Source organism: Triturus cristatus, chromosome 7, assembly GCF_964204655.1.
Source record: "Triturus cristatus chromosome 7, aTriCri1.1, whole genome shotgun sequence".
Classification (NCBI taxonomy): Eukaryota; Metazoa; Chordata; class Amphibia; order Caudata; family Salamandridae; genus Triturus; species Triturus cristatus.
This window is the reverse complement of record NC_140590.1, coordinates 1273224749-1273237777: the sequence shown is the minus strand read 5'-3', so window position 1 is coordinate 1273237777 and position 13029 is coordinate 1273224749. Positions and strand designations below refer to the sequence as shown.

The following is a 13029-nucleotide window of genomic DNA, read 5'->3' as shown; positions in this document are numbered from 1 at the left end:
ACCCTGCATGAGCAATGAATAGAGAACCGTGTGAGTGGCCGGTTCCTCTCTCCCCGCTCCCCACAGCCTCCCCCATGTTCGTACCAGTACCTCATACATAAGAAACTGGCCAGTAGGAAGTCCGCACCCATCCACCAATTCAGCAAAGGGGAGTAGAGATTTATCTTTAAAACAATCTCCCGTTGTCTCAATCCTGGCCTCAGTCCAAGGCGCCAGTTGCTCTGTCCCCAAAACCGCCTGAAGGCTCTCCATAAGGTAACCCCACCAGCAGTAATGTCGGAGAGTATCTCGGGGTTCCGGTAACCTTACCATGCACCTTCTCCAGCACTGCAAGGCCGTGGACTGCAATGTCGAGGTATAGGGCACCCTCACAGCCTGATTCAGCAGCTAGGCCAGCAACAATCTTGGGCAAAGTCCTGGTTCTATCAGATAGGTTCCATCCTGGTTCACCCCCTACAACTACTGCGCCACCCATTGTAACTGCGCAGTCAGCTGATAGAGTTCAAAATCTGCTACTCCCAATCCCCCCTCTCTCATGGGGCGCTGTAGGATCCGTAGTGCCACTCTACGTCTCCCATCTGCCCAGATGAGGTCTCGTACTAGCGCATCTAATAGCCTGAACCACCCCGCAGGCATCATCACCGGTAGATTAGCGAACAAATACAGTAGGTGGGCAGCTTACCTAACTTGGTCAGATATGACAATTAGTCATGATTGGAGGCATAACAGCAGCACAGTGACCTAGTAATCACCTGCAACCAACACATACCTCCCATCTTTATCGATTAGTGTACGTGTTGATTCAAAGGGGAACCTAGGCCATATCAACACCCCTCAGGCATACGCTGAGAACACAGTGGCAAAGATCTGTCCCCTCCATCTTCTCCTTAATTTCCACACCTCACCCTGAACCAGATGAGACTTCTGCAAGAATGCAATCTGCACTCCTCAGCGGTTCAGATAGCTGTGAATATTATGGCATTTAGACATAGACCCCAACTGTTCCACGTGAGTAACTTCAGGTCTTGGTGTGCTATCGTCATCTCGTACAGTTCCAAACACCACCCCGTTTAAGGATTCCCACCACAAGCTAATAGGGTGCAAAAATGAGAAATCCCCGAATGCATGAGTTACAAAACAAATCAAACATAGGAATCCCCAACTTAAAACAACTCCCGGGCCTCAGAGCATCTTGGCAACTGCCATCTGCTCAAACTCCAAGTGCACTATTGAATAAAACAATGAAGACCCAAACCGAACCCAGTGAAAGCCGCCAGGGGGGTCGTGGCTTCACAAGGCTGCGTGCTCTAGCATGTGCAGAAAAAGTATAAAACAAATTTAGACATTCTACGGTGCCTCATGAACCGGCCCAAACTTACAACCAACCGAGGCTGGCCAGTGTCGGTCACATAATGTCATCTGCAGTGTGCAGGGTCACCACCAGGAGCTCCAGGCTATTCTTGTTGGAGGAATCCGTTTCTGAACCCCAAGTTCCCTTCATGGATCTCGATCCCTCCTCCGACGGGGAACCACTTTTCCAGGCAATGTCCGCCAATGCTTGCAGCGCCGCCACCCTTACCCGCTCTGTCTGCGAAGAGTTCAGCTTCTTCCCCCCTATGCATTCAGAGATCGCCTCTGGGAGCGTTTCTTGGGACCGCGGCACTTGCTGCTCGTTGGGGTTCTGGCCCACGTTTCTCAATGCGGTAAGCCTCAATCCAATCTCAGGCCATTTTGGGGTCCTCACAAAAGTGGGTCTGACCATCTACCACAATACGGAGCTTGGCTGGGAACATAAGAGTACTGGATGCCCTCATCCCTGAGCGCCTTCTTGACATCAATGTATGAGGCACGCTTCCGTTGGCCCTCCAGGGTGTAGTCGGGAAACAGAGACTTTGGCGTTATCCACCACAAAGGGGCCATCAGTGAGAGTTTTCTGCAAAATAATGTCTCTGTCCCTATAGTGCAGTAGTCTGGCCACCACCGGTCGCATGGGGCTGCCTGGGACATCACACCCAACGTACAAAACGTCAAGGGGGAGCGGTCCTGCTCCAAAAGCAGCACAGATCCCTAGACCCAAATCAATCACCGGCCCTCTAATAACACCAGTTTAGCTCTGTACCATATGCTACGCAACAGGCCAGTACTGCAGTTTATACCGGTGATTGCTAAATAGGGCCCCTTCTCACTCTCCCCATTTCACGAGTGCATTTCTCATTTTTGTTATCAGTCCAGCAGCCTCAATTCCGTCCAGTGTCCTCACTCCGCTGGGGGGTTTCCATCTCCCTGCCCATGAATCTAGGGCACCCCCGCCACTGTCTCCCACCACACTGAAGGGATTCAGCCAGTAAGAGGGGCTAATAGCACTCCCTCCAGTCGTGGGCCCTCACCTCTCCAAACCCCGCATGTCAGTCACGGAGCAGGGATCTACCCTTTGCTGGGATGTCAGCAGCAGACCATCACCTTCCCATCCAGTCTGGGGGCCTACATTACACAGGGGACTCCCTCGCCGGTCAGCAGGCCGCACGCTGCCCGGCTGCACCTCGCTCCTGTCTGTTCCTTGGTTCGATCTTCCCTCATTGGTCAGCAAGTAAGCCCCTCCCACCTGGGGGCTTAAGACCACACCCCCGGTCACACACTCCACATTGCCTCTCTCAGCGCTGCCGCCCCCTGGGTCGCTGCTACACCACACTCCGCTGGGGCCTCCCATGCCAGTCCACAGGCCGCTCGGTCGCACCCCTCCCCCGCTGCCCCCCCCCTCTCAGCTGTACCTTCAGTCCCAGCTGTTTTGCTGTTGCGTCTCTGGGGTCAGCAGGGGTAGCGGTCTCGTCCCGGCTGGAAAGACCAGTCCGCTCGCCGCAACCATATTACGTGGCACTTCTGCTGTCCGGATTCCGCCGGTGCTCCACACCTCGTCATGGCTGCGTCACCGCCACCTGTATGGGCCTCTCCTCGTAATCTTCTGGACACGATGGCCCCCTTCTGCACAAGGACAGTGCCCAAAGCCCACCGTCCGGGCACGACCACCACTGCACTTCGGGGCTCCGCAGCTACACTGCGTCTGCAACGGGCCAGCCCCAGCCCAGTCTTAGCACTCGGGGGGTGGGGTGGGGGGGGGGGGGGAGCGAGGGGTAACCCAGAAAGCAGGCAAAGCCGCAAGCCCAGCACCGCAGCATGCACCGCTGCCCCAGCTCCCGGCAAAGCCCACCATTTTAGGCTGCCTGGGCTGGACCGCGCCTCTCTATGTGTCGGATAAATAAAGGGCCGGCGTAGAGCTCCTTGCTCACACGTCCACCATATTCGGCTGTTCGCCATCAGCACTTTGCTCTTCATTAAACAAAATACTGCACTGTGGGAAAGCATTAAAGCAGCACCAATCTAAACAACAACAGCTAGTCAGGTTTAAAATGGATACTGTAGCCCCCCCCCACCACAAGACAACATACTCTCAATTACCTCAGACACATACTTCAAGCCGTGCAATGCACATCTCTCTCGCAGATGGCACTTCTCAAACTGGTAAACACCTCCAATTACACCAACCGAATGATAATCACTACAACACATATCACCAAACATATACACAAGAGCATTAACCAAATTATACTACTGATGGTACAACTCTAATAGAAAGTACTCTGGTTTGCATGAAATCCACAAAACAAGTGTGTGAATGTGCCCAAACTCTGATAGTGCTGAGAAGCCATACTAATAATGCCAATACTGCATTATAAAAATCTCAGTAACAAAGCAGATAAAGTGTACTACCCCGCCAACGTACCTGTTGATTACTGCACACTTCTCGGCCCATGAAATCCTCCTCACAAGTTCAAGTTTCTTTACTGCTTCACTACCTCCTACCTCACAAAGTCTCTGGACATTTCTCCCATAATACACCACCATCTTCTTTACATTATACACTGTCTAATGAAATGGGAACACACCCACATATAACACTTGGCCTACGTAATGGCTAACCCCCTTATTTGTCATCGTTTTGCGAAGTATTAGAATTTTGTTTTTTATCAATTTGTATTTTGCACATTGGTTGGTTGTTATTTACTGCTACTTTGCATAATAGGGATATGTGGTGTTTGTTTCCCACCAAGTTTTGTTAACTTCAAAACTTAACTGAAGGGGGATTTCGAACATATTTTGCACATGATTTAGCTGCTACTAACTTACTACTTGCACAGGTTTGGATATGCCTAGTCATTCCTTTTTTCGCTGCTAATTCCAAATTGATTCTTCTGGCTGAAGTTGAATTTTGTACTTTATTCTGCCTAAGAACTGTCTGATACTTACTGCCCTTTGCATATTTTAGGTGATGCTCTGTTTTTTCTTTAGCTGCTAATTTTAAATTGATCCTCTAGTTAAAACTGCACTTTGGGTTTTACTCAGTATACGATTTTAATGTTGAAAACCTTAAGTATTTTAAGCACTACCTGCCAGATAATTAAGAACATGATGGTTTTTTACAACTAGTATTATTTTATCGTGACAAGGTTTGACAAATGTACAAAGTGAACAAATACGCATACTGCTTTTTGGGTACTTAAGAAGTTTGAAATTAAAGATTTTTAAAAAAAAAAGTATTTTAAGCTCTGGGATAAACTGACAATATTGACTGCTCTCACTTAAAGGAATTCTAGCCTCGCTAACACAGGTCCCTGATAATTTTATGTTGGTCTGTGGAATGAGCTCTGTTATGTTTTATTACTACTAATATTATGTATACCTCCTAGGAGTTCCAAATCTTTAATAAAATATTGAATTGAATGGCTATAACACCTAATCATCCTTTTCATTCACATATACATTCAAATGCACGCCTCAGACACTTGACGGCGCTTCAAGATCACACCTTTGGCAAAGTCCACTATGTAAGTGCAATAATATTATGAGCCCTCATTACATGACAAAAATAAGTACAAGAAGTTCTGAACGACCACAAGGTGCAGGTGTCTACAACAATCTCACCACCTTTCCTCTAAAACTAAGCCCACTGGAGGACAAAACCTCTCTCCCCAAAACTGTTCCCTCGAAAATCAAGAGTATGACTCCTCTTGGTTTCTGGGCATGCAGCGCACATTGGTCGGCAACAGAAAGACATTCCCAATATTCGAGCACGCAGTCATTGATAAGTTTGGTGTGTAATTAACAACAGTTAGACACTTGTTTAAAAAATGAGTTCCATGCATTGTATTGTGATACCATTTGGGGAAAATCAATAGAGACTATTAAACGCACATTAGCATTTCACGTGCATATTTCCTATCTACCTTAGAAATATCCAGCGTTGGCAATGTGGTGGACTACGAGACACATTTCTACAGAGGAGTACATTCCCAATGCACGCAATTAAAACCCCTACATATTTTAAAATACTTTACAAAATTGCCTTTTCCCAAGACTGACACTTCAGTGGTCAAAACATAAGAGTAGTTTAAACAAAGGAATGTTAAACAGCACTAGTAGACAACGTCTGCACTCTAGCGCCTGCATTCAAAACTGAGCTGTGAAGTGCTCCATTAGTCCTGTGAGACAGTCGGTACAGTGGGAGTGAAGCCTTGCAAATCACACTCACAGCCCTTGTTGGGGCCCCGGACAGCGACGGAGGGCCGAGGTGGGTTGCAGCTGCGCGAAATAGCTCGCAAGCCGCGGAAGACGGCTTGAGTCAAGCACAAACCAGAAGCAATTTCCTGCAGCGGCATAGGGTGGTGCCTGGGCCCGGGCGCGGAGCCGCGGTACTCGGGAGGATGGGACAGAGGGGGCCCGCAGAAGATGACGCGACCGTGACGCAAGTAGACACCGGATGGCTCTGGCCAGAGGATGGAGCCACAGACGCTGCTCCAGGGTGGAGTCTAGTCAAATTATGGTTATTTTTGCAAGAACGTACTCACGAACACCGGTGCTGTTCAGATGTGTCAGAAGTCCTTCAGCTACTTTAGGCTAGGAAGCCGAGACGTTTACAGCGAGAGGGACAGGCAATGTCATCGAGTTAAAAGTCAGGGAGTTCCTTCACCATCGGGAGGCGGGACAGGCAGCCGGGAGACTCTGACAGGAGCACGTGCATCCTCCAAGGCCGCCTCAGCCAATAAACAATGGGAAAGGTTTCGTTGAGCCAATTCTAAACAGCGGTACAGTATCCTAGAGGCCGTACCCAATAAACACGTGATAAGAACTCCCCTAGCCAATCGTTCATCAAAGAGTTTACAACCAATCCAATGGCATGTCATTTTCCAAGGCACTCATAGGTTTTGTTTCCTCCTATGCGATAAGCTGTGAACGCCTGCCCCCCACCCCTTCCCTGTTGAGATGTAATTACAGGACAGACCTCTTTAAGTTTGTAAGACGATTTTCAGTTTCATTTAATGTTCCATCAACGGAAATGTAACATTTCTTACCTATTGGGAAGGAACGTTTCAGTTCTATTAAGGATTCGGAGGAAGGATAATGCATAACTTTCTTCACTTTATTAAAATAGAATGGAGTCAATAGCGGTAGGACCGAGTGTCTTTACCCAGCAACTGCAACACATATTTTAATACTACGATTTATTTGTATTTTTTAGACTATAACATTTTGTGTATTTTAAATCTCTTTTGGTATTCTTACTTATTTGCACTTGCACTTTATTCGCCGCTCTAACCCTCCTGATACTCCGCCTTTCTTGCACTTTTCTAACAGTCCTGGTCTGACTCGGCTGAAACACCGATTGTGCGGAGGGCTGGTCTTTCACTATCGGACGCCTCACTTCAACCATCGCAGTTTCCGCTTCCTCTGCTGCTTTAGCGGACCAGTTTGCTCTGCCTATGGATTTTGATGCAAACAGACACGCGCATCGGACGTGCCCTTCGTTTATGGAGGAACTCACGGACTGCATCAGTGACCAATACTCGCAAAGTGACAATCAGATCTTCGTGGGTGACTTCAATGTCCACTGGGGCTCGCCTCAAGACACCTATGCGAATGCGCTGGCCACCTTCCTCTCTGCAAACGATCTTATCCAACACTGCACTGAAACAACACACTCTAAGGGTTCAACCCTGGACCTTGTTATCTCTAAAGCAGGCTTGCTGACCATCGCTTCCCCTATTCATGTAGACTGGTCTGACCACCTCCTCATCCCATTCTCTCTTCACCTATCACACTCTATAACTCTTGGCCAGCCTAAGAGGGCTACTTCCTGGTTCCGTGACACTAAAAATATTGACATCAGTACCCTCTGTGAGTCTGCCTTGCTATCACTTCCAAGGCTTGACCCGGACCTAGATGTTAACGAACTCACCTCCCAATGCCTTACAGTCCTTGCAGTCGAAATCAATAATGTCGCTCCTCTCCAAAGCAAAAAGAAAAGACCCACTCCCTCAGCACCTTGGTTCAACAAATCCCTCTATGAAGAAAGGAAGTACCTAAGAGTCCTTGAGAAACAATGGAGACAAGCGCCCTCCACCGAAAACTTGGCCACGCTGCGTTCAGCAAGAACCAAGTACCACAAGCACATTTTCCTTGGAAAAGCGTCGCACTTCAAATCCCTCCTTGACTCAGCCAAAAATAGACCCAAAAAACTATTCGACCTCCTCAAGAACCCTAACAGCTCTCCCCCAACCTCCAAATTGGAGGACTCCACAAAGAAAGCTGCGGATTTCGCTATATTCTTTGACAAAAAGGTGAAATCACTTGTAGATCAGGTCATTCATCCTACCCCTACAGAGGAGCGCAAATCCTTAACCATTTGGCAAAACTTTGACCCCCATCTCTGATGACGCCCTCCTTAAATGCATCCTCGATACAAAGCCCTCTAACCACTCTCTTGACCCCATCCCTAGTGCCATTGCCATGGACTTCTATACCCATTCTCTTTCCTATTGGACCACTCTGGTCAACCTCTCCCTCAGTCAAGGCTCCCTTCCTGTTTCCTTCAAAAATGGACAGGTCACTCCTCTGCTTAAAAAACCCACCGCTGATGCGAACGACCTCAACAACTACCGTCCCATCACTAACCTACCCTTTCTTGCGAAAATCACAGAAAAATGTGTAGCGAAACAACTCTCTCGCCATATCAAGGACAATGATCTTCTTGACACTTTCCAGTCCGGCTTCATTCAAAACTGCATCACTGAAACAACCCTGCTGCTAGTGATTGATGACGCGCTGCGGATACTCGATTCAGGGGAGTCTTGTATTCTAATTCTTCTTGACCTTTCTGCAGCCTTTGACACAGTCAATCACAACACTCTCATTAACACTCTTCAACAGAGAATGGGCATAGAGGGCACTGTGCTCAAATGGTTTGCCTCCTTCCTCTCTGATAGATCCCAAATGATCAAAATAGCGAACAGCCTTTCATCTCCTTTAGCGGTCAGCCAAGGTGTCCCTCAAGGCTCTATACTTGCACCCACACTATTCAATCTCTATTTAGAACCTTTGGGAAATCTCCTGAGTAAATCCGGGATCCATTATCATCTATATGCGGACGACACTCAAATCTATCTTAAGGTGGCCTTCACTCACGATCTCTCCTTCCTAAGCTCTACTCTCGACTCCATTCAAAACTGGATGTTAACTCATCAACTGATCCTGAATCCCTCCAAAACTGAATTCCTCCTCCTCTCCTCATCACTTTCTCCTCCCCCAGTGAAATCATGGATGGATCAGACTAATCTACTGAACAATAGGAGGAGCCTAGCGCGCATCCAAGATGGTCGCGTGAGCACAGGGCTCCCCGGACCCTCTCTGCTCCTCGGAATCTATCCTGATAATATCCTGACGTGGCTTATGGAATCTGGGAGATAAAGACCAGCTGAGTATATATCTCTTTTCAAAACTCAAATCGGACCTGGGAATCCTGAGTTGTCGTCGCCTGAACTTTTGGGACCCACCCGACGGAGGTGACCGGGGTGAAGGTGACCCGAGGGGCCGGGCTGCAATTGAACAACAGCGGCTTCAGCGCGGTGCCAGCTGCCGATCCACCACTTTCGGTTTCGGTTTTGCACTTCAGGAGACCGGCAGGGGGGTGCGCTCGGGGTGGCGAGGTGCTTCCTGGGCCACTGCATGAGGCTTTCTTTCAACTGCCACTAGAGTGCCTATCGCCTCGGACCCCCTATACCGACATTTTGTGGTCTTCTTGCTGGTGCCCTTACACCTCTTGATTGGAGGTCCCCTTGAGTGCCGTGTTCACATGGGGGGCAAAGGGGGTCCCGAGGGCCGCAAGACCAAGGCTTCCCTCCGCGGGGGCACAGTCCAGAGCAATAACATGGACCGCTACACCCAGGGCAGGGGGCCCTCTGGCGCTGCTGGCCTCCCCTCGGATACTGCGGAGGGAGGCGCGACCGTCTCTACGGAACTATCCCTGCAGGACATTATGGGCGCCATTGATGGCATTAGGGAAACCATCGCGACGCAATATGAGGCCCTGGCCCGTAAGATTGACACTGTCGCGATTGATGTCACCCTGATCCGGGCCGACCTCTCCAAAACTAACGAGAGGGTCCAGGCTCTTGACACACGGACCTCCACCGTCGGTGCGGAGGTGTCGGATCTGCGGGCCGCGCTTGGAGACATCAGGGTGGTTAACGATCATATGGCCCGGCGGCTTGAGGACTTCGAGGGACGGGCCCGACGCAACAACATCCGCGTCATAGGTGTACCGGAGTCCTCCGACGGCCGCCCGGTTGACCTCGTGGTCGAGGAACTTATCCTGAAACAGTTGTCCCCGGCTGGCCTAAGTAAGTTCTTTGCCGTGGAGCGGGCCCACCGAGTTCCGGGCGGTCGGCCACGGCCGGGGGCCCCCCCGCGGCCTATCGTGGCCAAACTGTTCTACTACAGGGACCGCGACGCTATTCTGCAGGCCTCACGGGCCCACGGCCCGGTTCGTCATGAGAACTCGACCATCAATTTTTATCCGGACTTCACGCAACTGGTCCAGAAACAACGGATGGGATTCCAGGGGGTGAAGCGTCGTCTCCGCGAGCTGGGCCTAAAATATTTGATGCTCTACCCTGCAAAACTCCGAGTGGAACATGGGGATCGGACAGCCTTTTTTGACTCTCCTGTGGCTGCAAGTGACTGGCTGGACTCTCTGCCGGACGGAGGTGGCCGTCCCGGACCCTCTGCGGGCACCGCGGGTGACGGGTCCCCTTTAGAATGACTTTTGGTCCTTGATTTTGCCGTTTTGCACTGTACAGTTGGGTCTTATTTCATTTGCATATTGTATTTTACCACGACCAGTGAGGGGGGCGGGCGGGGACGGGTCCCTTACCTCCTCGGGGGTCTTTTCGTAGAATGGGGTTAGAGGGGCGACAGGCACACTGCAAGTTGGGGGGGTTTTTTGGCCCGCAGGGGTGCAGGGTGGGGGGAGTTGGTCTTGGGGTGGGGTTGGGGGGGAGGAGGGGTTGTTTTGTTGTGTGTTTTTTGTTTACAGGGCGAGGTACTGATTTTTGTCCACATTTGGGAACTGTGCTGCAGGCGGGGGGACCCTTGATCTATTGGGGGGGATGGGGGGGGACGGGTTGAGGCTTATGTCATGGAACGTCAATGGGTTGGGGGACCGTATCAAGCGGGGTGTAGTACTGCAATATTTGCGTCGTTTGACTCCTGACGTGGTGTTTCTCCAGGATACGCATCTGGTTGGCAATGTTTGTCATGCAATGAACAGGGGGGGATACCGCCTCGTGGCCCATTCTGGTTTCACAACTGGTTCCAGGGGGGTGGGCATTCTCCTGCGAACCTCACTTCCGGTGGAGATCACTAAGATAGTCTCGGATGACAGAGGGCGCTATGTGTGCTTGATTGGGAGGTGGGAGGGGCAGCCCCTTGCCCTGGTTTCAGTTTACGTCCCCCCGGGCCTCCAGAACTCCACCTTCACTGACTTGGGTCGAATGCTGCTTGACCTTCCGGACAGCCTCCTGCTCATGGGCGGGGACTTTAATTCTGTGGTTTCGGGGGAACTGGACCGTCACCCACCAAGGACCCTCCCCGCTGCCCAGGCATGGCTGGGTGGGATGCTGGACACCTTCGGCCTTGTGGATAGTTGGAGATTAATGCATCCGACCCAATGTCAATTCACCTTTCACTCGGGGGCGCATGGGAGTCTCTCTAGGTTAGACTACTTCCTGATGCCCGCGGCGCAGACTGGTCGGATTCGAGAGGTCAGGCACCTGGCGCGGGGTATCTCCGACCATTCTCCGCTGTGGCTTCTTTTTGACACCGGGCCGCGGTCTGCAGGGCGGATCGCTCCCATTAACCCATGGTACCTGCGAGACCCTACGACTCGTGACAGCCTGGTTAAGGCTATGGACCAATACTTCCTGGATAACGAGGGGTCGGTGTCGTCTGCAATGTCCCTGTGGGAAGCCTTTAAAACCGTGATCCGCGGGCACGCCCTTTCCCAGATAGTGGTGGCTAAGAGGGTCAAGAATGAGGCAGTGGTGAGGCTGGAGACTGACATCTTGGGGCTGGAGTCGGCCTTGGAGGCGAAAGTCACTCCGGACGGGCTCCATGCCCTCAGCCTGAAACAGTTTGAATATAGGTCCCTGGTCACTGACGCGGCCAAAACTATGTATAGGGAGCAGCAGGGTCGACTGTACGATGCCGGGGACAAGGCGGGAAAGTTGATCGCGTGGCTGGACAGGAAGGAGAGAGTGAATCGTGTGGTCCCGGAGTTGCGTTCTGCGGATGGTGTGTGTGTGACGGAGCCTGACGAGATTGTGGAATGTTTTGCCGACCACCTCCGGGCTGTGTACTCCCCAGTGACTGACAGGGATGAGGACGACTCTCGCCTTCTTCTGAGGGATATCGCCTTGCCCGGCCTGTCCGTTGAGGACCGTGAGCGGCTGGACGCCCCCTTGTCGGCGGATGAAATAGCGACCGCGATCCGCTCCCTTCGCTCGGGCAAGGCTATGGGTCCCAACGGTCTGCCCATTGAGCTATATAAATTGCGCCCTGACAAGCTTGCGCCCTTCCTCAGTCGCATGTTCCGTGAGTCTCTGGCGGCGGGTTCCCTCCCGGCCGACCAGCGTTTGGCCACGATAGTCGTCATCCCCAAGGAGGGCAAGCCGCGAGACCGCTGTACTTCTTACCGGCCTATTTCACTGCTAAATGCGGAGCCTAAGATCCTGGCGAAAGTCCTGGCCACTCGTCTGTTGAGCGTCGTGTGCGATCTTATTCATCCGGACCAATGCGGATTCATCCCGCATCGTAACACCGCTCTTAACTTGCGGCGTCTTCACGGCGCCCTTGCCAGGGCGGAGCTCCTCTCCGAACCGGCCGTGCTGGTTTCCCTGGATGCCACGATGGCTTTTGACACCATCGAGTGGCCATTCCTCTGGGCTGTCTTGGCTAAATTTGGCTTTGGGGAAGGATTTATTGGCTGGGTGAAGCTTCTTTACACGGGACCCATGGCCCAGGTGGTGGTGAATGGGCGGGTCTCTCGGCCCTTTGCCCTCGGCAGGGGCACGAGGCAGGGATGCCCGTTGTCCCCTTTGCTCTTTGCTCTCGCCCTGGAGCCACTCGCGGCTTGGCTCCGCTGGGAACCCTCGCTTAGAGGGATCCGGTGGGCCCCGGGCTTTGAGGATCGGGTTTCGCTGTATGCGGACGATATTCTCCTATATCTCACCTCACCGCGGCAGTCGCTCAACGTCCTCTTTGACGTGCTGACTTCCTTTGGGAATAATTCGGGTCTCACGATCAATTGGTCTAAATCCTGCGTCTATCCGATCTCCGGTGGTCCTCCTCTCCTGCCGCCTCGGCTTCCGATCCAGGTATCTCTGAGCGGCTTTAAGTACCTGGGGATATACGTTTCGCTGGACCCGGTGGCTCGCTATGAGCAGAATCTCCTGCGTCCGCTTCGGCGATTGCGAGAGGACACGACCCGGTGGTGCAGGCTGCCCCTGTCCCCGCTGGGTCGGGCCGCGCTGTTCAAAATGATGTCCCTTCCCAGGTTCCTCTATGCACTCCAGAACTCCTTCGACGTCATCCCAGTGGCCTACTTTCGGGAGGTAGAGAGTCTGCAGAGGAGGCTGGTGTGGG

General features: G+C 51.7%; 1 protein-coding gene across 4 annotated transcripts in view; it reads right to left on the bottom strand.

Annotated features, from left to right (window-relative positions):
• The window catches only part of TAOK2 (TAO kinase 2), an 867950-nt gene extending 861777 nt beyond the window's left edge, over positions 1-6173 (bottom strand). The window contains exon 1 of one of the 4 annotated variants that reach the window (XM_085618801.1): positions 5901-6173. The gene's annotated coding sequence lies outside the window, so the exon portion shown is untranslated. Of the gene's footprint in view, positions 1-5584; positions 5764-5896 lie in introns of those variants that run through there. The other 3 variants (XM_085618799.1, XM_085618802.1, XM_085618800.1) reach the window with 3 other exon arrangements.
• Positions 6174-13029: the final 6856 nt, after the last annotated feature.